The 23,950-nt window shown below is 41.5% G+C and overlaps 1 long non-coding RNA gene across 1 annotated transcript; it reads left to right on the top strand.

The window, feature by feature from the left end:
- On the top strand, positions 1–20,937 carry LOC141416446 (uncharacterized). Its single transcript, XR_012441168.1, has 2 exons — positions 1–295; positions 20,545–20,937. It is a non-coding gene; the product is annotated as an uncharacterized lncRNA (long non-coding RNA).
- The last annotated feature ends 3,013 nt before the right edge of the window (positions 20,938–23,950 follow it).

Genomic DNA, 23,950 nt, shown 5'->3' with positions numbered 1-23,950 from the left:
GACTTGTGAAACCATCCATCCCTTTACAGGACGTGGGGCCCACAGTGCTCTCACAGGGGATGAGGGCACTGGCTCATTTTGTCTTTTTTATTCCCCTGACCCAACAATTCCCCCCTCTGAAATGAGCACCCAACTGCTCTTGGGGGACAAAGGGTGATGACTCATCTAGCTACTTCCTGTTGACAGTGGGGAAGAAGAGGGAGAGGAGTGCAGGGGCACTCGGCTCGGGTGTTGACCTGTGTGGCCTCCAGAGGACTCTGATAGAACTGGATGGAGGGTTCATGCATTAGCAGAGGTGAGTATTCTTTAACTAAGAGCTGGAATTTTGTCTTTTGTACCTGTTGAGATATAAACTTGGAAGGAGCATTTGTTATACAAGGCCCAAATAGGAGTATTAGAAGGCACATAAAAAGTGGTCTGGCAAGGGCTGCATATCTAGGGATCCAGATTCTGCAAAATTCTGTAATGCCCAAGAAAGCTGGGAGCTGCTTTATGGTCTTGGGGAATGGGAAACAGAGGATTGGGTTGATCTGCTCATGATTCAGGGAGCAACTCTGTCCTTTTAAGACCATGCCTAGGTAGGTGACCTAAGGGAAGCATAATTGAGCCTCTTCCTTAGAGACTTTGTATCCCAGGAGGCCAGAAAGTTTAAAAGGGACTCAGTAACCCTGGAGATGAGGGCTCTGTGGCTCTGCACACAAGTAAGTTATCAACATATTGAAGAAGGGTGGCCTCTGGGTAGTGCCAGTCTAATAAGTCTCTAGTTAGGGCCTGACCAAAAAGATGAGAGCTGTCTCTAAACCCTTGTGGCAAAACTGTCCAGGTTAGTTGTTGTGAAGTGTTAATGGGGTCTTCAAAGGCAAACAGGGGCTGACTGTAGGATACAGAGTAATATTGGGCTTTTGAGGGTATTTGAGCCAGTAGAGTATAGGGATTGGGAACAATTGGGTAGAGGGGAATGACTACTTCACTAATGAGCCGAGGTCTTGAGCCAACCTCCATTTGTTTGGCCCCTTATGGACAACAAGAATAGGATATTGTAGGGAGTGGAGCAACTGATTAGTAGCCCTTGGTTTTTTAAGGAATTTATGATAGGTAAGAGGCCTCATCATCCCTCAGGCTTGAGGGGATACTGTTTTTGTTGTGGAAACTGTGAGGGATCTTTGAGTTTTATTTGAATTGGGAGGGATGTTTTGGTTTGTCCCACAGTCATTCCATCAGTCCACACTGTGGGATCTACTTGTTTCTGAAGAAGGGGGCAGCAGAGATAGTTACCTGGGGGGAGTAGAACTTGAGCCTTTAATTGAGATAGTAAATCCCATCCCAGCAGGGCACTGGAGTCTCAAGGACTATGAGAAAAGAATGACAAGAAGGAGGTCTCCCCAAGAGCAGGCCAGAGGCCAGGTAAAATAGAACTCTAGGGGCTGGTCAGATATGTCCCAAATGGTAACCTTGTTATTGGACAGGGGACTGGAAGAGAATGGTAAGACAGAGAAATGGGCTCCATGGTCTAGGAGGAAGATGACCTTTCACTTCTCTACTATCATGACTACTCAAGGCTCCTCAACATTGATGTTAAGAAGTACAGCCTGCACAGGAGGCCCTGGGACCCATCAATCCATAGGAGGTGGCACCCCAGCTTCCATCTGGAGACCGGGGCACTTAGACCTCCAGTGGTTACCTTTGCAGAGAGGGCAGGGACCCACTGGGAGCCAGGGCTGTCTCCTGGGCTATCCCCCTTTTGGGCATTCTCTGTGGAAGTACCCTCCTGTCCACAATGGTAGCAAGCTCAGGATGTAGGCCCCAGTCAGGTGGGGCACTCCCTGAGAGCTATGATTAGGTTATGATGTTTCTTATCCTTTTCTCTCTTTTTAGTGAGGTCCCGATTATAGTATATAGACATGGCTAGTTGCATTAGTTGGTCCAATGATTTTTCTGCTTCATCCACATACTTTTGGAGTTTCCTATGGATATCTGGGGCTGATTCAGTTAGAAATTTATCTTTGAGGAGAACCTCTCCCACCTGTGACTCTGGGTCCAGGATAGTATGCTTTCTGATAGTGTCCTTAAGACTCTGCAGAAAGGTAAGGGGGTTTTCATCAGGGCCTTGTTGTACTATAGTCACCTGGGAATGGTTTAGAGGTTTAACTTTGGCCCTTTTTAGCCCTTCCACTATAAGATGGATGAAGTGTTGCTGACGCCTTCTCACCATTTTGATCCCAATGTGGATCTGCCAAAGGGACTGCCTGTGCCCCTGTGGGTATAGGCACATTTATTCCCTCATTTCCAGGTGCCATGAGTATTGGGGCTCATTATAGGTGGAAATCGTCTCCAACCTGAGTGGCCTGGGGCAGGACCCATTGCTTTTCTAATGAGGAAAGAGTCTGGTCCAGTAGAAGCATTATATCCTTCCATGCCAATTCAAAGGCTTGGATCACAGAGATGAAGGCTTGGATGTATTGGTCTGGGGCATCAGCATAGCTATCAGATCTTTTTAAATCTCCCTTAGATCTGACAACTGGAAGGGGACATAGACTCATCCTCTTCCTACCACCGCCTAGAAGGTTCTGAATATTGGGGTGTCTTAGAAGGTAGGGCATAGGGTGGAGCAGTAGGGTCCGGGGGTTTGTCATTGGTAAGGGTCTTTTCTGGTCCTCCTTCCCCATGTTTATACTGTGGCTTACAAAGAATACCTAGTGTTTGAGTATTTAGATAGCAATTATGGAATCATTCTGGGTGGTCTCAGAGATAGAAGAAAAGCTATATATAGGGGACCTCAGTCCACTTTTCTTCCCTTTTACAGAAAAGGCCTAATTGGAGTATGGTAATTTAAGGAACCCTCTGAAGGCCACTTGTCTTGGTCACCCAAGGGATATTGAGGCCAGGCCTCAGTACAAAGAAAGATGAGGGGTTTTTTCTTCAGATTAATAGGGTCAAGGTCCTTCCAATATTTCAGTAGACAGGCCAGTGGAGACCACTTGGGTACTGAGACTGGAAGACTGGAAGGGGCAGGTCCCATCTAGAGGAACCTGTCAGACTCCCCTTTTGTTGGTGTCCCAATTGGGGATCAGACCTAACTAATGAGAGCAGGCATCCCTGTTTTGTGACTTCCTTCCTCCATCTGTGGCCAGGACCAAAGGAAATATAGTGACTGGTCAGACTAGGCCACCTTACTGATGCAGTGAGAGAAAAATCTAGGATCCTGCCTTGTAGCCTTATATTACCAAAAGCAAACAGCCTCTTTAACAAAGGCTACCTCTTTTTTTTTCTTTTATTATTCATATGTGCATACAAGGCTTGGGTCATTTCTCCCCCCTGCCCCCACCCCCTCCCTTACCATCCACTCCACCCCCTCCCTCTCCCCCCCCAATACCCAGCAGAAACTATTTTGCCCTTATTTCTAATTTTGTTGTAGAGAGAGTATTAGCAATAATAGGAAGGAACAAGGGTTTTTGCTGGTTGAGATAAGGATAGCTATACAGGGAGTTGACTAACATTGATTTCCTGTGCATGTGTGTTACCTTCTATGTTAATTCTTTTTGATCTAACCTTTTCTCTAGTTCCTGCTCCCCTTCTTCTATTGGCCTCAGTTGCTTTTAAGGTATCTGCTTTAGTTTCTCTGCGTTGAGGGCAAAAAATGCTAACTAATTTTTTAGGTGTCTTACCTATCCTCACCCCTCCCTTGTATGCTCTCGCTTTATCATGTGATCAAAGTCCAATCCCCTTGTTGTGTTTGTCCTTGATCTAATGTCCACATATGAGGGAGAACATATGATTTTTGGTCTTTTGGGCCAGGCTAACCTCACTCAGAATGATGTTCTCCAATTCCATCCATTTACCAGCAAATGATAACATTTCGTTCTTCTTCATGGCTGCATAAAATTCCATTCTGTATAGATACCACATTTTCTTAATCCATTCGTCAGTGGTGGGGCATCTTGGCTGTTTCCATAACTTGGCTATTGTGAATAGTGCTGCAATAAACATGGGTGTGCAGTTGCCTCTGGAGTAACCTGTGTCACATTCTTTTGGGTATATCCCCAAGAGTGGTATTGCTGGATCAAATGGTAGATCAATGTTTAGCTTTTTAAGTAGCATCCAATTTTTTTTCCAGAGTGGTTGTATTAGTTTACATCCCACCAACAGTGTAAGAGGGTTCCTTTTTCCTCACATCCTCGCCAACACCTGTTGTTGGTGGTGTTGCTAATGATGGCTACTCTAACAGGGGTGAAGTGGAATCTTAGTGTGGTTTTAATTTGCATTTCCTTTATGGCTAGAGATGGTGAACATTTTTTCATGTGTTTTTTTGGTCATTTGAATTTCTTCTTTTGAGAAAGTTCTGTTTAGTTCACTTGCCCATTTCTTTATTGGTTCATTAGTTTTGGGAGAATTTAGTTTTTTAAGTTCCCTATATATTCTGGTTATCAGTCCTTTGTCTGATGTGTAGCTGGCAAATATTTTCTCCCACTCTGTGGGTGGCCTCTTCAGTTTAGAGACCATTTCTTTTATTGAGCAGAAGCTTTTTAGTTTTATGAAGTCCCATTTATCTATGCTATCTCTTAGTTGCTTTGCTGCTGGGGTTCCATTGAGAAAGTTCTTACCTATACCTACTAATTCCAGAGTATTTCCTACCCTTTCCTGTATCAACTTTAGAGTTGAGGAAAAAATTTTATGCTGAAGCCAAAAGTATAGGAAATTTTAAATGAGAAGTTTAGAGACCATAGCAACACCCTTTTTTTTTTTTTTTTTAGCTGTTCCCAGAAGGTTATGTTAGTGGTTTTTGGGACCATAACCTTGAGACAAGAATTAGCTCCAAGGGCTGGGTTGGTCAGGCTTAAGGCATGAGGTGGGGCTGGGAGTGGGGCCTGCACAAAGCCGCATTGCCCCACCATGCCCGGCAGGAGCAATCCTGCCTGCCTAGGCCCATTCCTGCAGCCCATCACCCCTCCCTGCTGTGTACATGCACCTGTGTATGTTTATTTTTTGTCTCATCCCTTTTTGGGGGAGTGGCAGTGGGTCACAGTCACTGCTGTGTATAGCTGGTAGCTTTGGCTGCATGCTGGGCCCTTTCTATGGATTGCCTTAGCTATGGCAGGTGCTACTACTGCACCCAGGGAGTCCAGCAGGACAGGCTGGTGTCCCTGTTTGTTTTCCCTCCTTCCCTTGTGGGAGCGGAGTTAGGGTGTGTGTGGTGTGGCCACAGTTTTCTGTGGTGCCTTTGCCTGTGCTGGTGCCCAGCAACTGATTTAAAGTTGCTGTGGATGGAGGGGCATGACACATTAGGTGTGGGAGTAACTTAAGAAAGTCATAAGGTACCATGGCATGAGTTTTCCTTGGGAGGCCAGGGTCCCGGTAAGCACAGGGAGGGGAAGGCAGATAGAGGTGAGGGACAAGGCAGTAGACTGGGGAGGGAGTATGAGAGTAAAAGTATGTCTGCTGCTTCTGGCAGAGACAGAAGGGGTGACCTGACAGCTTAGGTGGGGAAGGAGGAACAGAGCTGAGAGACAGGACTAAGGGATTAACAATTAAGTGTGCTTTCAGGTTGCTCCCACTAAGTGGTACTGGAACACTGTCAGTCACACAAAATCTCCACTCTCAGGTCACTGCTTCCAGCATAAGGGGTATTTGATATATGGGAAAAGGTGAAAAATCATCAGGTACCAAAACCAATGAGGTCGCCAACATAGCATAAGGCATACTCAAATAAACCCCGGATTCAGTCTTGGCCCTCAGGAAGGGAGCAAAATCAACCCCAGAGCTGGAATTGCAGTGAAGCCAAAGTTGGCTAGGAACTGTTGGTTCGAAACCATAACAGGAAAGTCCCTCAGGATGACAGGAACAGAGACAGACAGGGGGAGCAACACTAGGAAGTCTGCTTTTGGCTAGTCCTCAGCAGGGGGTTTCCCCCAGCAGGAGCATCCAGCAGGGTGCCAGAGATTCACAGCCACACCTTAGGCGTGCCCCTGCTGCTTTGGTGCTCAAGTCATAGCAACCTTGGTCCAGGAGAGATGTCCCTTCATGGTTGCCAAAATGTTGCAGGCCAGGGATGAAGGTCCTTGCCTTCACTAGCCAAAGAATTGGCCAGTGAGGCAGCAAACTGACTCACAAGACAACAAAGTCAGCACACAAGTAGGATTTATTAGAGAAGAAGGAAAAGCTGCCCTTAGAAATGGACAAGGAGCCATTCCAAGGAGCTACTGGAAAGTCAGTAGCTCTCTGTCATTCACAGAAGGGGTTTTTTTATTTGGTCCTTTCTGATGGGGAGGGGAGTTAGGAGTCAGGGATGGCGTGGCCTTTTGATATATCTTTGTAGAAACACACTCTGTTGGGGAGGGAAGCTGCAGGAGTCAGGAGTGGAGTGGTCTCTTAACATATCTCTGCAGGAACATATGCACAGTTTTGTGAAAGCCTCCTGCTTATCAGCCTTGTGGCATTTTGAGGCATCCCCAGGGGTCCATGACTTGTGAAACCATCCATCCTTTACAGGACGTGGGGCCCACAGTGCTCTCACAGGGGATGAGGGCACTGGCTCATTTTGTCTTTTTGATCCTCCAGACCCAACAACATGGTCATGCAAGTGCTCAAGTTATGTTGCTCTTCCCTGTTGCTAACCCAAAATGATCAATCTTTTGGAGATTAAAAGTTTGGTTTTTTAAAAAATGGCTCAGAGGTGACTCAGACTTCAAACTGGAGACTGGGTGCCTGCTGTATGAAGGGCTTGCTTAGTGGAACGCCCTCAACACATCACATATGACTCTGATCAGAGTTCACCTTGCTGTGTACCATAGGCATCAGTGCCGGCTCTTTCAGAGCTTTCTGAGTAGGATGACAAGAGTATCTTGACTTTATCTGAGGTCAGGATTGTTCACATTTTGGAATTCAGATGATCAAGCCATATTCTTGGAGGACTCTGACAATTCAGCTTACATAATTTTTGTCTTTCTGGAAAATTGCTGAAGTACACCAAAATACATCAAATCCATTTGTAAAGTTTTATCACATGAAAGGAAATATCCAATCATATTTCGAAATTAAATAGCATAGTAAATTTCCATGTGGGTAGTGGAGACTACTTTTTCAAACTTTCAGATGGCACTACAATCTTCCTTGAGTACTCACTCAAAAAACTCACTGATTGAAAGACTCTTACAGCAAAAACTAGAAGGAAAATATTGAAAATACAAAAGACTTAGCAGTCAGAAATTATAGAAAACTTTATCAGAATTGTTGAAGAACTTGATTTAAACAGTATTTGTAATAAGAAACAGAAGATAGGAATCAGTTGCCATTAAATAAGGCTATCAGATTTGGCCAACTCAAGGTGTCACTTTTTTCCCATTCAAGGAGCTGACAATTCAGTAGGGAAGGGCCAGTGAGTGAGAGATATGACAGTGTGGGAGGCCCCCACTGTATAAGGTTAAAAGTGACCTGGGGATCACAGAGTGAGAATAGATAGGATTCCTGCCATTGGGAATCCTATCTAGTGTAGGCTAGATGTGCAGACTAGAAGTGAAAATCAGAGACTGCTAACAACTTCCCAACCAGCTTTAAAAACAGAGAAAAGCATCCCTCCTCCCCAGGAAGGCCATGGAACAAACAGTCTCAGGCTCTCGGTGTGGGTGGGCAGGTGCCAAGGCCTGGTGCTGTCACTGAGAGGGTTGCCCAGCAAGGTTAAAGGGGAGGTGGCCCAGCTCCTCCGATACCCTAGAGATCTGACACAGGCACACCCAAGTGCACTGGATAAAGAGGCTACAAAAACACAGCAACCCTTAATGAGTTATTTTTGCGCTTGGGTGAATAAGGGGCTGCTTCAGGATCGCTGGTGACTAATAACCTTCCTCGCTTTTGTATGGAGTGATGGCAAGCATTTGCCATCCTTTCCTGAGGGTGCTAAAAGAAGGCCTCTGGGAGTCTTCATGAGAGATGTAGATTTTTAAGGGCGACCTTAGGTCATACAGAGCTAATCAAGCGAAAACAATAAGAAAATGAGCCTGACAGTCAGCAAGTATCTGAGGACTTTATCAAAAAGAATTAGAAATGAACAAACTCACTGGGTGCTGCAAAGGATCAAATCTGCAAGGTGGCATTGTGTGGCCGGGATTAAATTATTTATTCATTGTTAATTTATTTATTTATGTATGTGCAAATGACCTTGCTACTGCAGGTGCTAAGGGCCTTCTGAAAAGGCTGGGTTTTTAGATCCAGGCCTAGAATATTGGTCCATTTAACTCATTCTTCCCTTAAGGCGATCAGCATTGACTTTTATCTAAGGAGAGAAGAGGAAAAAATATGTGTGCAGGGAGTGAAGCAGGACTTGAGCAGCCCTACGACCCAAGTAGTTCAGCCTCATTCAGGATTCTGGGGAAGGCTGCCTGAAGTTTAATGTCCAACAAATTAGCAAATGAATGCTTATGTCAATATGTGGAAAATCCTTGGTTAGCTTAAACAGATAAAAAGCTTCTGGGGAAACCCCAGAAAATGCAGGCTCTTTTTCATTGTCTTTTTTTTTTTTTTTTAGTTAATTTAATTTAATTTTTAAAAGAGGGCACAGTGCTATGGAAACTCACAAAAGTTACCAAAAAAGAAAAAGAAAAAAAGCAGTCTAATGGATAATGGATCCTTGATCTTGTACTTGCTTGAAATAGTCTCAGTATGACTACTGGAAGAACTAAGATTGAACCAACCATTCTCTGTTGTGATGTTCACTATTCAATACTGTGATGCCCAGCTGAAAAGCAGAGAATCCATCTTCACTTCTTTTCCATGCCCAAGGAGTAAAAACAAATAATTACTCTGTATGTACGACAACATAGTTCATAGGGGATACCTGGGGGTGAAATCAATAATGACCTGATTTTCTCTAGGTTTAGGCAAATAATGATGAACAAAAATGGTCACCCTGTGTTCCTGCTGACCCAGCCCAGTGGGGACACTGTACAGGACATGACCTTTGGGGAAAGAGAGCACAAGAGCTCAGCGTGGGGGATTCAACAAGAAGTCACACATATGAAAGCCAGTAGCATCAAGCCAGTGGATTCTCCTTAAGGAAGGAATAAGATGCAGCACAGCTACAGGTCCCCACACAGAATCCGGTTAAATTGCTAAGGGATGCTGAGCACATGATTTCACTTGGGAAATGCTACATTCATAAGGTATAGCTGCTTCTCAGGGAGAATTAGAAATTTCTCTTGAATTACAAAGAAGTCAGCATCCTCCAAAAGGAGGGAAAGAGAGAAAAGAGAAAAGGAAACTTCCTCAAATATGTTCTTTCACATATTCATTCTTTTTCCCTAAAATACAGTAGATTAGCACCCAAGTGCTAAATAAAGTAAACTGTAAAGGAGAAAAAGAAAAATGTATACTGCTGAACATCATTAATTCCTTCTCTACCATTTTGATAGTTGCAGATACTTTAGCATTAAATGCTAGTTGCCTAAAGAAAAATTCAAAATCATCTCTCCTCATAAATCTGACCGGACTTGTCCAAGAGCAAATGCCAGTCCATCTAAAATCAGTAACAGTGTTAAACCAAAGCTTCATAAAATTATGAATTCCTTAGATAGGTTTTCAGCTTCTGAATTCCACAATTGATTTGAATATGTGAAAGTTCTGTTTTGTTTGTGGTATCCTGTAATGTAATATATGCCTGTCTTGAACAGGAATTTCAGAATCACTTGATTTCTAGCAAGGTTTTCATTCGGAATATGGGTGGTAGTAGGGTGGGTTTGAAGTAATAGAACTGCCCGTTTAATTTTTTCCTCATAATGAGTAGATGAGCCTTTCTCCCCTATTAGTCTAAGTTTAAAAGCATCTTATTTTAATAAAGGATAGAATAAATAGAGTAAAAGTGAAGATCTATCCAATATATTTTATACAAAAAATAAACAACTCCTAGGAAGATAGTAGTTTATTATTCCCAGTACAAAACAGAACTTGTCATTTAAAAACAAAATAAAAATATTGGCACTTAAGCATTAATTTGTGCTCTGCAAGCAATTTGCAAAGTTTTTGGAGGTGAAGGAAAGAGGCTCTTCGTCACCTTCATATTCTCTTTTCATCATTGATGTTTGAATTATTGGACAGTATCAGGGCTGAAATTAGCAGGCTTCATCAAAATACACTTATTTTTTTTAAATCAGCACAGGAAGACCCTTTAGACAATAGTTTGTCCTCAGAAAAGAGTTAGCTGGAAAATTTTTACAGTAGTTTAAGCACCAATTTCCTAATTAATTTTCACCAGCAAGGATCCATTTTACAAATGCTATTGCTTGAACTTGGAATGTCAAAATAGTTATTCAAAACTAAACATAGTTCAAGCACTGAATTTTGTCACTGAAATATTTTGCATTATCCTGGGGCATAAGGAGAGATTTTGTCAACTGCACCACAGAACAGCGGCCCATGCTCTCCTGTAGTGATGCTACATCAGATGATTCAGAGAAAACAAAGAAATTCAAAAGTTGTCCTTTATGAGTGCAAAGATCATGCTGAGCAAAAGTAAAAAATGCATTGTATATTATGGTGCTCCCTCTTTTCAGGTCACACACAAGTATTCATTCTCTCCTTTTCTAACATCCATAAGCAACAGCAACTACACACACTCGTACCTTAGAATGTTCTAGACCTTGTGCTAAGTAATTAGCATAGAATATCTCATTTCCAGCATATCTCTCATTGAATACCTCATACCTGTGAGGTGGGTATAATTATTTCCATTTTCCAAATAGGAACCTGCTCCTCAATGAAACTAAGTTACTTGTCCCAGGCCAGATAATGGCAGAGCTGGGCTTTGAACTTGTGCCAGTCTGTGCACTCAGAGCCTGAGTGCTTAGATACTGTTTCTTCTTTTACTTCTGATTTTTGCCTTTGGGTTACCAAAAATGATTGGAATCTTTATTTCAGCAGGGCCTAAGAGTATACTTTCTCTGGTGTTGCTTGATTTGTTCCTGGAGCCTTTGACAGCACTCGTGAGGGTTCAGTTGGCTGGTCCTTCCCTTCCTCCAGAACCTCTGGCTCCTCTTTCATGTTGGTGAGCTACTCACCAGCCCCACCATTGCCACCATCTTCATGCTCTGTGTTCTGATTTATTATCCCTATTACCACCTAGCACTTAGTAGTGCTTGATACTGACACAAACAGGCACTCTGCACGCTAGAGATTACACTCACTTCTTTACATGTGTCAACTAGTTACACACCAAAACAACCCTTCCAGGAAGGTTCAGTCACTCATCCCCATTTACAGACAAAGAACAGAGGCACAGCAAGTTCAAGTGACTTAGTAAAGTTCATGCAAGTAGGAAATGACACAGTTCGTGATCTTAACCAATTCACTGGGTTGTATGATGTCATCTGGAATAACTCACTCATGTGTTCACTGTCTGCCTCCTGATTCTAGCATGCGAGCGGAAAGGAGTGTCTTCCTTGCTCACCAATGAGTCTACAGCATAAGACAGGTGCTCAAACATTATTGACAGACTGACAGCTTCCTACCTTTCTGCTTTGCCAAATTACATAAGCACCTCTTTACTGTGGAGATTCATAGAGTGTCAGGTGCGATCCTCAGGTCTTTTGCTCTTTTCGGGTCTGAAGTAGGGGCGGGAATTTGGGTCTTTGCTATGAGAACCATGCACACCATAGCCTCATACAGATCTCTGAGATAGAAGAAACTTTAAAGACATGATTCTCGGCCCTGCTCAATGCCTTAGGAAGGCCATCCCTCCCTACAGATACTGTTGCCTGAACTCCAGTGCACTCTGACTTCCAGCAGGGTTTGCCAAGAAGAGATGACAGCAGCAGATGAAGGGTTAGAAGGAGGTACTAGCCCCATTGCTTCTTTGCCTTGGCACCATGATTCTGATTGAGGTTGCTTCATCTGTGCCTGCCTGCTCCTGCTGAGTAGTCCCTTCCAGCTGTTTGTCACATGCTTTTTCTTCTCCACTGGACTCCCTGAACAGCAGAGGCCTCCTTGCTTCTCCAGGACTGATGGTAAGGCCTTGCCACTGTTCCCAGGCCTTGGGTGCCTCAGCACCGCCATAGACTCCTTCAGTCCTGGCCACACCTCTGCAGAGAGCTCCTTCATTACGTAGTCTTTTTTTTTTAATTTTTATTTTTTTTATTATTCATATGTGCATACAATACTTGGGTCATTTCTCCCCCCTGCCCCCACCCCCTCCCTTACCACCCACCCCACCCCCTCCCTCTCCCCCCACCCCCTCAATACCCAGCAGAAACTATTTTGCCCTTATCTCTAATTTTGTTGTAGAGAGAGTATAAGCAATAATAGGAAGGAACAAGGGTTTTTGCTGGTTGAGATAAGGATAGCTATACAGGGCATTGACTCACATTGATTTCCTGTGTGTGTGTGTTACCTTCTAGGTTAATTCTTCTTGATCTAACCTTTTCTCTAGTTCCTGGTCCCCTTCTCCTGTTGGCCTCAGTTGCTTTAAGGTATCTGCTTTAGTTTCTCTGCGTTGAGGGCAACAAATGCTAGCTAATTTTTTAGGTGTCTTACCTATCCTCATATCTCCCTTGTGTGCAGTCACTTTTATCTTGTGATCAAAATTCAATCCCCTTGTTGTGTTTGCCCTTGATCTAATTACATAGTCTTCAAAATCCCTGCCCAAGTTCCTCCGTCTTCCTGCCGGGATGATGACACAGAACACTAATGTGTTTAATGCAACCGTTTCCTCTGCAGCATGCCCACTCTCTACGTTCCCTTCACTGTGATTCCAAGGAATCTACTCCCCTTATGGATATTTCTGATTATTAAAATGCTATTCCTTGAGCGAGAGATGTAGCTCAGTGGTAGAGTGCTTGCTCAGCATGCATGAAGCCCTGCCCTGGGTTCAAACTCCAGCACCACACAAAAAATAATAATGGTATTTCCTTTACAGAGGCAAGAAAGATCTGCTTCCCATGAAATCCTATTTCTATCGCCTGGAGGACACAGAATAAGTCTGCCCTGTTCTCTACCTGACAGTCCAATAAATATCTGAATAAACCCAGCTGCCATGGTCTCTCCCAAGTCTAACACCAGGCTAAATGCGTCCATTTATTTTCCATTTTACATCTCTCTGTACTCTGAAAATGAAGGAGTGGAGAAGTGAAAGAAGAAACTTACAGTAATTGATAGGTGGGAGGGGTAGGATAAAGGACTCAGGAAGGAAGCAGAATCTGCCTATTTATGGCCTTGTCCCCAGGGCTGACTTGTCAACTTCTCTTTATGTTTGCTTTCTTGTTGATAGCACTTAACTTTACCCACTGCTTTAGCCACCTCTCTCTCTTTCCTTCTCTCTCTCTCTGTCTCTCTCTCTCTCTGTTTTATGACAGCTATATTTTTTAACTTAAATGAAAAGTATGTTTTTAACTGATACATAAAACGTAAAACATTACATGTATTTATGGGGTAGCGCTAATGTTTCCATACATGTTACACTGTGTGACGTTTAAATCAGGATAAACATGTCTGTCTTCTCATTTATCATTTCTTTATGGGGAGAAAACATTCAAATTCATTCCTTCTAGTTGTGAAATGTGCAGTACGACCTTGCTATCTTAGTCACCCCATCGTCCAGTTGCACACCAGAACTTCTCACTCCTCCCTAGCTGTAACTTAGTGTTCACTGGCCAACCTTGCCCCATCCCTCCTTCCTCAGGCCTTCCCCAGCATTCTACTTCTACCTGCTATGAAGCCAACTTTTTAAAAAATATTCTACACATGAGTGAGGTCATGTTGTACTCTTTCTGCATGCTTATTTCATTCATAATAATTTTTTGCATTTTTATTGTCACAAAACATATACAACATAAAATTTACCATATTCTCATTTTAGCCATTTTTAAATGTGCAATTAATTCAGTGGTAATAAGTACACTCACCATGTTGTATGGCCATTCCCACTTATCCATTTCCAGAACTTTTATATCTGTACCCTTTGTGCCCGTTAAATAATAACGCCCCATTCACACTTCTCCCACCAACCGTGGTAATCTCTATTCTGCTTTCTGTCACTATGACTTGCCTGTTCTTGAAAGCTTATATTAATGGACTCATACAATATTTGTCCCTTTGTGGCTGTCTTATTCCATTTAGCATAATGAGTCCAGGGTTCATCCATGTTGCAGCATATATCAGAATTTCCTTCTTTTTGACGGGTGAGTGATATCCCACTGTGTGGACATACTCCATTTCTTGTCTACTGATGTGCTGATGAACACTTAGGTTGCTCCACCTTTTAACTGTTGTGAATAGTGCTGGCACATCCCTTGCAGGACACATGCCTACTAAAGTCTCTTCCTTCGATTCTTTTGGGTATGTACCTGGAAGTGAAATTGCCGGATCATGGGGGTTTTCCAACTTTTTTGAGAAACTGCCAAACAGGATTTTACCTTGTCTAGACATGGTTTTACATTCCCATCTGCAGTTCCTAAAGGGACTTAATTCTCAGCACCCAACACTTGTGGGTTTTCTTTCTTCTTCTTTTTAAAATAATAGCCATCCTGACGAATGTGACCATTCTTTTTTTAAGGAAAAATAAAATAAACACCTTTATTTAGATAATTGATATACAATAAACAGCAATATTTAAAGGCTATAATTTGATCAGTTTGACATATGTATACATCCGTGAAATCATCATCACAATCAAGATTATTACTATATCAATTAGCCCAAAAGTTTCCTCAAACTCTCTTGTAATTTCTCCTGCCTACCTCTTTTCCTGGGCAACTTCATTCATTCTTTGACCTTCTACGCATTTTGGTTCTCCCTACATAACCTACTCCTTCTCTTCCATCTGTGAAACTAATTTCTTGGGTTAGAAGATTAGAGCAGATGCATTCAATGCTTTTATAGACACCAAAGGGTCCACCCCAGGAGCCAGCCACAGGCACAAAGAACTTACAAAACTTAAGAACAAGTTGAAATTGAACTTGCTTGCAGTCACTGATTGCAAACAGATACAGAGGAATCACAGGAGTCACCTGTGAGGCAAGAATTATTTCAGTAATTTTATAGACAAAGGAACTGAGGCTTGAAGAGTTCGACAACCCTACAACTCAACATGAAAAACTGAAGTGAAGAAAGAGTACATTGATAAGACCACAGAAAAATTAAAAATGTTCTGACTTGAAAGACACCACTGAGAACAGACTAGGAGAAAATATGCATAAATCATATGTTTAATTACGGGCTTGAGTCCACAATACATAGAGAATATTCACCATTGTAAGCACATAGAGAAAATGCTTGACAAATGACCAAATGTTCATAAACTGGGCAAAAGATTTGAACAGACATTTCTCTAAAAGAAATATGAATGTCTAATAAGCACATAAAAAAAGGTGCTCAAAATAGTTATTAGGGAATTGTAAATTAAAACCATAATGAGGTATCACTATAATCATAAAACTGTACAGGCCTGGCATGGTGGCTCACATCTGTAATACCAGCTACTCAGGAGGTAGAAATCAGGAGGATCACAGTTTTTGGCCAGCCCAAGCAAAAAGTTAACAAGCCCCCATCTCAACTAATAGCTGTGTGTGGTGGCACACAGCCTTTCATCCCAAGTACACAGTAGAAATAGGAGGATCCTAGTCTAGGCTGGCTCCGGGCAAAAGCAAGGGACCCTCTTCCAAAACTAACTGAAGCCAAACGGGCTGAGGGTATGTCTCAAGTGGCAGAGCACCTGCCTAGCAAGTGTGAGGCCCTGACAGTGCCACCACATCCAAAAAAAAAGCTATAGAACAACAGTGTTCAGTTATTGGTAAGGAAATTAAGCAGTTGAAACCTTGATGCACTGATGGTGAGAATATAAAATAGTACAGCCATTTGGAAACACTTTTTGGTAGTTTGTAAAAACTTAAAACATAAATTTATAATACAACCCAGCAATACCACTCATAAAAGTCTACCAGACAAATGAAAACACATTTCTACACAAAGATGTGCACAAATGTTCATAGCACCATTGTTCATATGAGGCAAAAACTAGACACAGTCTAAATGCCCATCTAGTCGTGAATGGATAAACAAAATGTGGTATATCGTACAATGGAACACTACTCAGAAATGAAAAGGAATGAATTTCTACACATTCTGCACATGAGTGAACCTTGAAAATATTACACTAACTTACAGAAGTTAGGTAACACACACACACACACACACACACACACACACACACACACACTCCCTTTAAGCTGTTTTCAGGTATTTTGGTCACAACAACACAAAAATGACTAGCACACCAAGTTAAACACATTGTCTCTGGATTTTCTGAAAGAGAACATTCCTAAACCAACATACTTCAGGATGTAATAAGTGTAAATGATTTGGACACTGAAACAAATGAATTGTCCTTTAAGTTTCTACTTACTAGTTGTTTTAGACATGGCGCTGTGGAAATCAAAAGGCATATTAGCAAGCCGTAACTCGTGGCCCATGCCAAATGCTTTTAATAAATCTACTTGACACAGACACTCTTGGCTATCTGCCCTGGCTGAGAGAAACGCATTCCAAACATACCCCAATGGGATGCTAAATGTAACCCCGAGGGAAATGACGTGGTCACAAAGTCCTGCTTGGGGCTCCTTTGAACATCTGTCCTATAGTTTAATACTCAGTATGGGACTATTCTACTTTACAAGCCTAACCAAAGTGTGGCTGGGCCAATAGGCAGAGGACGTTCTGAGAACCCAAAGTCCCCTCATTAAGTTCATGGAATCCTAAATCTCCCTGAAATCCACTCAGATCACTAAGAACCCACTGAGCAGGCTTAACGAGGTCAGATAGCAAGGAGAGATCAGATAGCAAGGACACACACCAGACAGGCTGTGACTTCCTACTAAATAACACTATCCTGTGTATAAGATCATCACGTCAATGTACATGATGAGATATATTATTGCTAAAACCTTACAGGCAAATTCTGAGGTGAGCAAAACTGTGGGAAAAGAGACCAGGTCACTGGTTGCCTGTGGCTGGGGAAGGGGATTGACTATGAAGGCCGAGGGAACCGGTTTCAGTCTTCACCGATGGTGGTCAGCACTTATCAGAATCCCCTGGACTGCATACTTGAAAGGGGGTAATTTTATCATATGTAAATTGTACCTTAATATACCAGAGGTAAGTGCTTTTTAAATCACACATCAGAAGACACAAACCACATAATTATATTTAATTTTTTTCAGTACCGGGGATTGAACTCCAGGGCCTTGAGCCACACCTCTAGTGCCTTTTCTTTTAGTTCACTTTTCAGATAGAGTTTCACACTAACTATGCTGGGACCAGCCTCCTGTCTCCACCTCCAGAGTAGCTGGGATTATAGATGTGCATCACCAGGACTGGCTTATCTCTAGATATTTCTAAATGTCACATACACATATATAAATCCCAGTTACAAGCAATTTTTTTGTAATGCTGGGGCTTGACCCCAGGGCCTGTGCATGCTAGGCAAGTGCTCTTCTGTAGTTACACTCCCAACCCAAGAATCAATATTGTGACAGCTAATGTAGATATTAGGCCAGATAGATATTAGGTAGCAACATGTAATATTTGGAAATAGTGTTGCATGAAGTCTCACTTGTAGATTAAACAATATTTTATCATCACCTATATATGTGGGATATATTCAAAGGTGAGTAACCAAAGGTATTAATCCAGCACTATATTAGAATTATCTGGGACTCCAGTGTTGAAAACTTGTATTGCTAAAATCAAAGCATATGACCAATACTCTAAAATTATTCTCCTAGATAACTTAAACAAATCTGATTAATCAGAGAAAATGAAGAATTGGGACTAGAATTTTATCTAGTTATCAGTGTCTCTATTACGTCATTTTAAGACTTTTGTCCAAACATGAAGATAAATACATGAGTTTATCTTCATTTATCCTTAAAAATCTTTTTAAATGGCAGTAAAAGAATAAAAGGCACTGGAGGTGTGGCTCAAGTGGTAGAGCACCTGCTTTGCAAGTGTGAAGCCCTGAGTTCAAACCCCAGTCACACCCCTTCCCCAAAAAGTAGATAGGCCCTTAAGAATAAAAGCAATATGAACTCATAAGAACAAAGAGAACATGAATGAGCACATATTGTACGATATATCAACAGAAGGTTGCTGCTGGAAAGTAGAGAAATGAATATATAACCGAGGAGCACATGAAGAGATGCCTGCAGACAAGAAGGAGGTGAACTCACGACACAAATCCTGGGACAGGATCAGCATTTGGAAGCATCCCACAAGAGAAGGGTTGAAAAAAGGAGGTAGATAACAACTAAAGACTGTTCGACCCCATGCACCACGTGACAACTCTTCTTCCCATCCCCCCACCACCCCCCACTCTCCCATCAAGAGAAGAGAAAATTATTTTTTGGAGAAGTTAAAGAATGAGGATCTGGATTTGGTGGCATCAGAGAAACTGGACCCAGCATCAGGCGTCATATTAAAATCAAGGATTAAGTGGGGGTTTCCCCACTCAGTGGTTTGATGCTTGAATACATTGTCCCATTTGGCCCCGAATGGTAACCAGGGTTCTATTCCAAAGGCAGAAGATGAGAGGATGCTCTATTAAGAAAATGATACTCAGAAGCTGGTCGTGGTGTGTACTCCTGTAATCCCAGCACCCTGGAGGCTGAGATAGGAGGATCATGATTTCAAGGCCAAACTGGTCCACATAGTGAGTTCAAGTTTGGGCTACATAAATGAGACTTGTCTTAAAAAGGAGGAAGGGACAGAGGGAGGGAAGGGAGAGGGAGAAAGGCAGGGAGAAAGGAAGGAAGGAAGGAAGGGAGAGAGGGTGGAGGGAGGAAAGAAGGAAGGAAGGAAGGAAACTCAAGAGAAAAGACATCCAAACACTGTCATTTGGGGCTCACCCAATGAAATGACAGTACCTTCAGTAGGTATTTGTTCTGTTTGTTAAGAAGAATGTGCTTTTTTCAAGTAACCATGGTTTGGAGAACTTCTATTTATACCCATGCTGTTCAACACAGACAAGTCCTGAAATGAGGATGGAAATGGTGGTTATGCCTTAAAAAACAATCGTTCATCTGCTAGAACACAGCAGTGCTTGGACCAAGATGGCCATGACCAAGTTCAGAGCTGGACTGTTTCCCAGCACTGGCAGTACATTCTCACTGTGTTCTGTTCCTCAAGCACTACACAGAAGATTAAACAGTATTATTAAACAGCAGCCCTTGAGCACACAGGCTCCTGCATACATGAGACCTCAATTAAAGGCTCTGATGAGCAATGCCATGTCTTTCTGGACAAATGTGAACACTTAGGTGGAACAGGTACTCTTGGCCTAGAGAATTGCTAAACTCTTCCTGGGTTTTCCCATCTGCCCAAGTGAAGGCTCCCACACTTAGAGTGTTTCAGATAACAAAACTACCTGAAATTTCTGCCCTTAAAGGGAGAGATGTCAGTGATAGGGTGACAGCACAGTTTGGATCAGTTTGTGGCCAGCGCCTAGGAAAAGGGAGAGGTAAGGAAAGGATTTTATCATTCGGCAAGGCATAAAACAAAGTAAATTATTCCATGTACTTCAGAGAAACTTAACTATTAGCATCCAGAAAGAATTTAAAACATTTTAACCCAAAGGCTACAGTCCAAACCTTTTTATAGATTCCTTTGAAAAAACTAAGGATAAATAAAAGTTGTCAGTACTTTTTATAAAAATAAGTGGGTGATTTTTAAATGAAGCAGTGAAGCAATTTTTAAAAGACCCTTTTCTAAAAAATAATAGCTTATGAGTCAATTAAGGCAGTTTCATTTCAATTTGGAATCAGTGTGATGACTGAAGTATAAAACCAAAAATTGAACCCTACACTTCATTTTATTTTTTCCATTTTCTTCTGCCAAATATTTAATCAGGTTTCCCCTTTTTCTTTCCATTTCATTTTTTGAAATGCAATGTGCTCTGAGGAGTGCACTCATTCTTTCCTGTCTTCTGCCACTGGTGTCTTCCAAATGTGATTCACTCAGTTATTTTCTTCTGCTAAATCCCTGGTGTCTGCATGAGTCTGCTTAGATGTGAAGGTACTGCCGAAACCTTCAATATCTCTCGGTGCACAGACCCATTGGAAGTAAAATTTGGTTGGCAGAAATAATCTTAATGAAGCAAAAGCCTACTGTTTATTAACTATGACATCATTTTCCACCCAAAGTACAAATTTCAAAGTTAAGTGTCTTCACCAAGTAAACCAAGAAACCCCAGGCAGTTGGAAGACACAAGCAAGTCTCACGTTGCCAAAGAAAATAAGAAAAACCTGACAAACCGCAGGCAAGGCAGTGGACAGACACATAGATCGAATTAATGTGCTTTTTCTCATGCAAAGAAAAAAATTAGATGCAAACTTTACATTTAAAACTGCATTGTTCCCCTTTAATCTGGCCACCATCCGAGTAGTGATCTGGATGTTAGAGAAGAGATGAATGGGGGACACTGGCAGGGATTGAGGCTTGGGGATGAATGTGGAAATGTAGAATGGATGTTTCTTTTTTTTGGCTTTGAGTTGACTGTTGTTTCTGTCTGTTTTTTAGAACTGATCCGGGAGGACAGGGAAGTCAGTGTGGGCGACTCTCCGAGCCTCCCTCTCTACAGCTGCGGCTCAGAGGATTACGGCGCTTCATCCACAAGGCAACATTGCACAAGTAGCCTTTGAACAAAATCATGGATACTATTAATGATATGGTAATCCTTAATCGAGCTACCTCCCAGTAGTGATTATGCTGACATGGGAAGAATATCTAAGTCCTGGAGGCAGCCCACAACAACACTGTGTCATTGTTCACCCCAGGCCTGACCAGGACTAACTTTTACCAGCAACTCTAACGTCACCTTTCCCTCTGGAGCCTCCCCCCGAAGCCCTGGCCCCTGCTCCCACTCCTACCCCATCATGGTAAAAAAGTGGCAAAGAAAACCCTGCTCCTAAATCTTTTCTTACATTTGTTTTTTGCGAGTTCCCACACACATTTAGTGTCGTCTCAAAATTCATGCTGTCAACTGTCCTTAGGAACCATTTCCATCCCAGAACAAGACCACACAAAGGTTAGTTTGGTGGGTCTCAGGGAAGATGTTTTAATTGTCTCACAATAGATTCTTCTATCATTTGACTTGCAAATCCTGCCCTCTTGCTCTCAGATAACATGTTCAGAATTAGACAATTTGTCAATAAATTTCCCCAAAACTCCTTAATGATACTGAGAGGCCAGTGGTTTCCCATTTGATGTGACTCAAACACTATTGGAAAAATCTTGTGACTCATGACACTGTGAGTCTCCCCTAAAGGCCAAATGTATTTTACTCATAGATGATTCCACTTAGTATAAGGAAAATGAGCTTCACAAGAAAGACATGTGCTTACGATTTTATGAAATTATATGTGTGGAATAATGTCTGCATTAACATTTCCAATGACTTAGAAATAGTGCTGAAGCACTATTGAGGCTAAATAAACTTTAGCCTAACAGCCACCCTGAGCTAATCTTTTTCCTTGGTTTATTAAGAGTTTAAAATACTGCTATTTCCCTGCTAGCCAAAACAAACCTAAACTAAACTAATAGATAATATAATTTTATGAATACTCTCCCATACTCACGAGGCCACACAGAAAATCTTTCTAAACCCCGTAATAAGCCGTGCTTCACACACAATGAACGGGTGATGTGAAATAAGAATCTGACTCTTCTAACAAACATCTCTGGAAAAAGTCATTCCAATTCCTCCTTTCTTAAGGCTTTGCAGAAATACCCTTTTTCTGTAAATTCACATATATTTTAGTAGAACTCCCATTTATATAATTTTATATAATTATATTATATGATTTTCAAGGATAAACAACAAATTGTACACATATAACATTATTACAGGATGTATTCTATTTAGCATAAGACAATGGATGGTATAAAGTCACTGTGACAATTTATGAAAAATTGTAGCACTATTCAAAACTAATGAACTGACTTCTATGCTAAAACTAATAAAAATCAATTGGTCGTGTTTGAAGGCTGGACCCAGCAAAAGAGGGTGAGGACAGAAAATTTCCCTTTGACTTCATGTACACTTCCATAATATTTGGACGTGTTCAATAACCATGTACCCCATTCCTAACTTAAAAGATAACAATGATAAGTAGCCAGAAAACATGAATTGTTTGGAATGTCTGAACCTCTTATTCTCTTTCAGGATTATATTTTGTGAAGTTATTCTTATGAAAGTGCCACTGTGGCACTTCTCAGTGATTGGAGTAGAGAGTAAAGGTTGTGGGATGCTGGTTTATGTCAAAACTGGTTGCACAAATAAATATATTCCTGTCAAATAAAAGCATGGGAGTGATCTTGGGAAACAGAAGAAGGAGTGTTGTAAATTCAGGGCCAGCGTGGGCTACATTGTAGGGACCCTGATTTAAAAAAACCAAACAAGCAAGCATGGGAGCTTTAACCTCATTTCATCTACTTAAACACATCTTCCATTCCCTGAGGGAAAGCAATGCCCAATCCCCACCACACCTAAATGTCATTACTCATCATTTTATTACCTGGAAGGTATGATGAGAAAAGATTAGCTTTCGTCCCTAGAGGGCTAGCCCTATCCCTTACCCAACTAGACATTAGGAACCTGAGTATGCATTTAAATTTGTAAAATGGAGATAACAATCTTTGCCTCCAGCCTTACAGGCCGTCATTAAAGTAAATTACTATTGCTAAAATAAAACTGTAAAGCCAGAAATGATTGTGAACCTCCACACTACACAAATACTTTGTTCTGGATTCAGTGTCTGGGGCTCAAAATGCACATCTATTTCATCAAAAAGAGTAATGAGTAAATACTCCAGATTCATATTTAATCTGAATTAGCTATTTGTACTATTTCTGCTTCATTGGATAATTGTCAGACCTTCTGCAAATATTGGTTAAAAGGATTCATCCTTACTTTTGCTCAGTTTGTTTGTTAAATTAAATTTGTGGGGAAAATTCAAATGTTCTATCCTAATAAGAAGAGACATGAAGGGAGAATGCCATGTGACAGGCAGAGATGGAGATTGGAGTGACACAGCTAATAAAACAAGGCACGTCAGAGATTACCAGACACTGTCCCAAGCTAGGAAGGAGCAAGAAAAGATTCTATCCAGAGTCTCAGAAGGATCATGGCCCTGACCAAGCCTTGATTTTAGACTTCCAGCTTCTAGACCTGTGAGAGAATAAATTTCTATTGCTTTAAACTACCCACTGTGGTGCATTGCTGTAGCAGACATAGGAAATCAATACCGGTTCTTCACTAGAAAGGAAGCACTTTACCTTACAGCCAAGGTTCTGGATGACTGACAAGCTGGAGCTGGTGATGGCAAAGTATCCCCAGGAATCCACTGGAAGGATTCCTGCCCTTGGATGAGATATTTTTGGTAGGACTCCTGCTTGCAAAATAAATGTACTAAATCACACATCCAGAGAAACAAGTCCTATTGCACTCAGGGATTAAACGGGTGAGTATGTCACAGTCTACTTTGCATTTTTAATGGACTTGGTCACTTTTTTGATCAGTTTTCCAAACATTCTATCATACTCAAAATATTAGTTTTAATTTGCTTTTAAAATAAATTTAACACTTATGTGCATTCTTAAAAATGGTGCACTAAATAAAGGTGAGACACACAAAGAGGTAAAATAAAACAATCTAAAGTGGTATAAATTTTTATATTGTGAAAACTCTTGGAATTGTTCTATGTGTTTTCTGTGGTTCTTCACTTTCCTTTTCTCCTCACAAACATACACAGACATTAAAAAACTGAAGCTGTCAATCATATCTCTAGGTTTTGTGACAAAATCCACAAAAATGATTTCTCTGAAAGAAACATTTGTTTTCCCAGTTCAGGAATGTTTGGCTGATTGTAATTATAGCAGATACTCAACAAAAGTTTATTGAGCTGATTTTAATATGATGAATTTA

The sequence above is a fragment of the Castor canadensis genome, chromosome 14 (genome assembly GCF_047511655.1).
Source record: "Castor canadensis chromosome 14, mCasCan1.hap1v2, whole genome shotgun sequence".
NCBI classification, from domain to species: Eukaryota; Metazoa; Chordata; class Mammalia; order Rodentia; family Castoridae; genus Castor; species Castor canadensis.
This window is presented reverse-complemented; position numbering and strand designations above follow the sequence as displayed.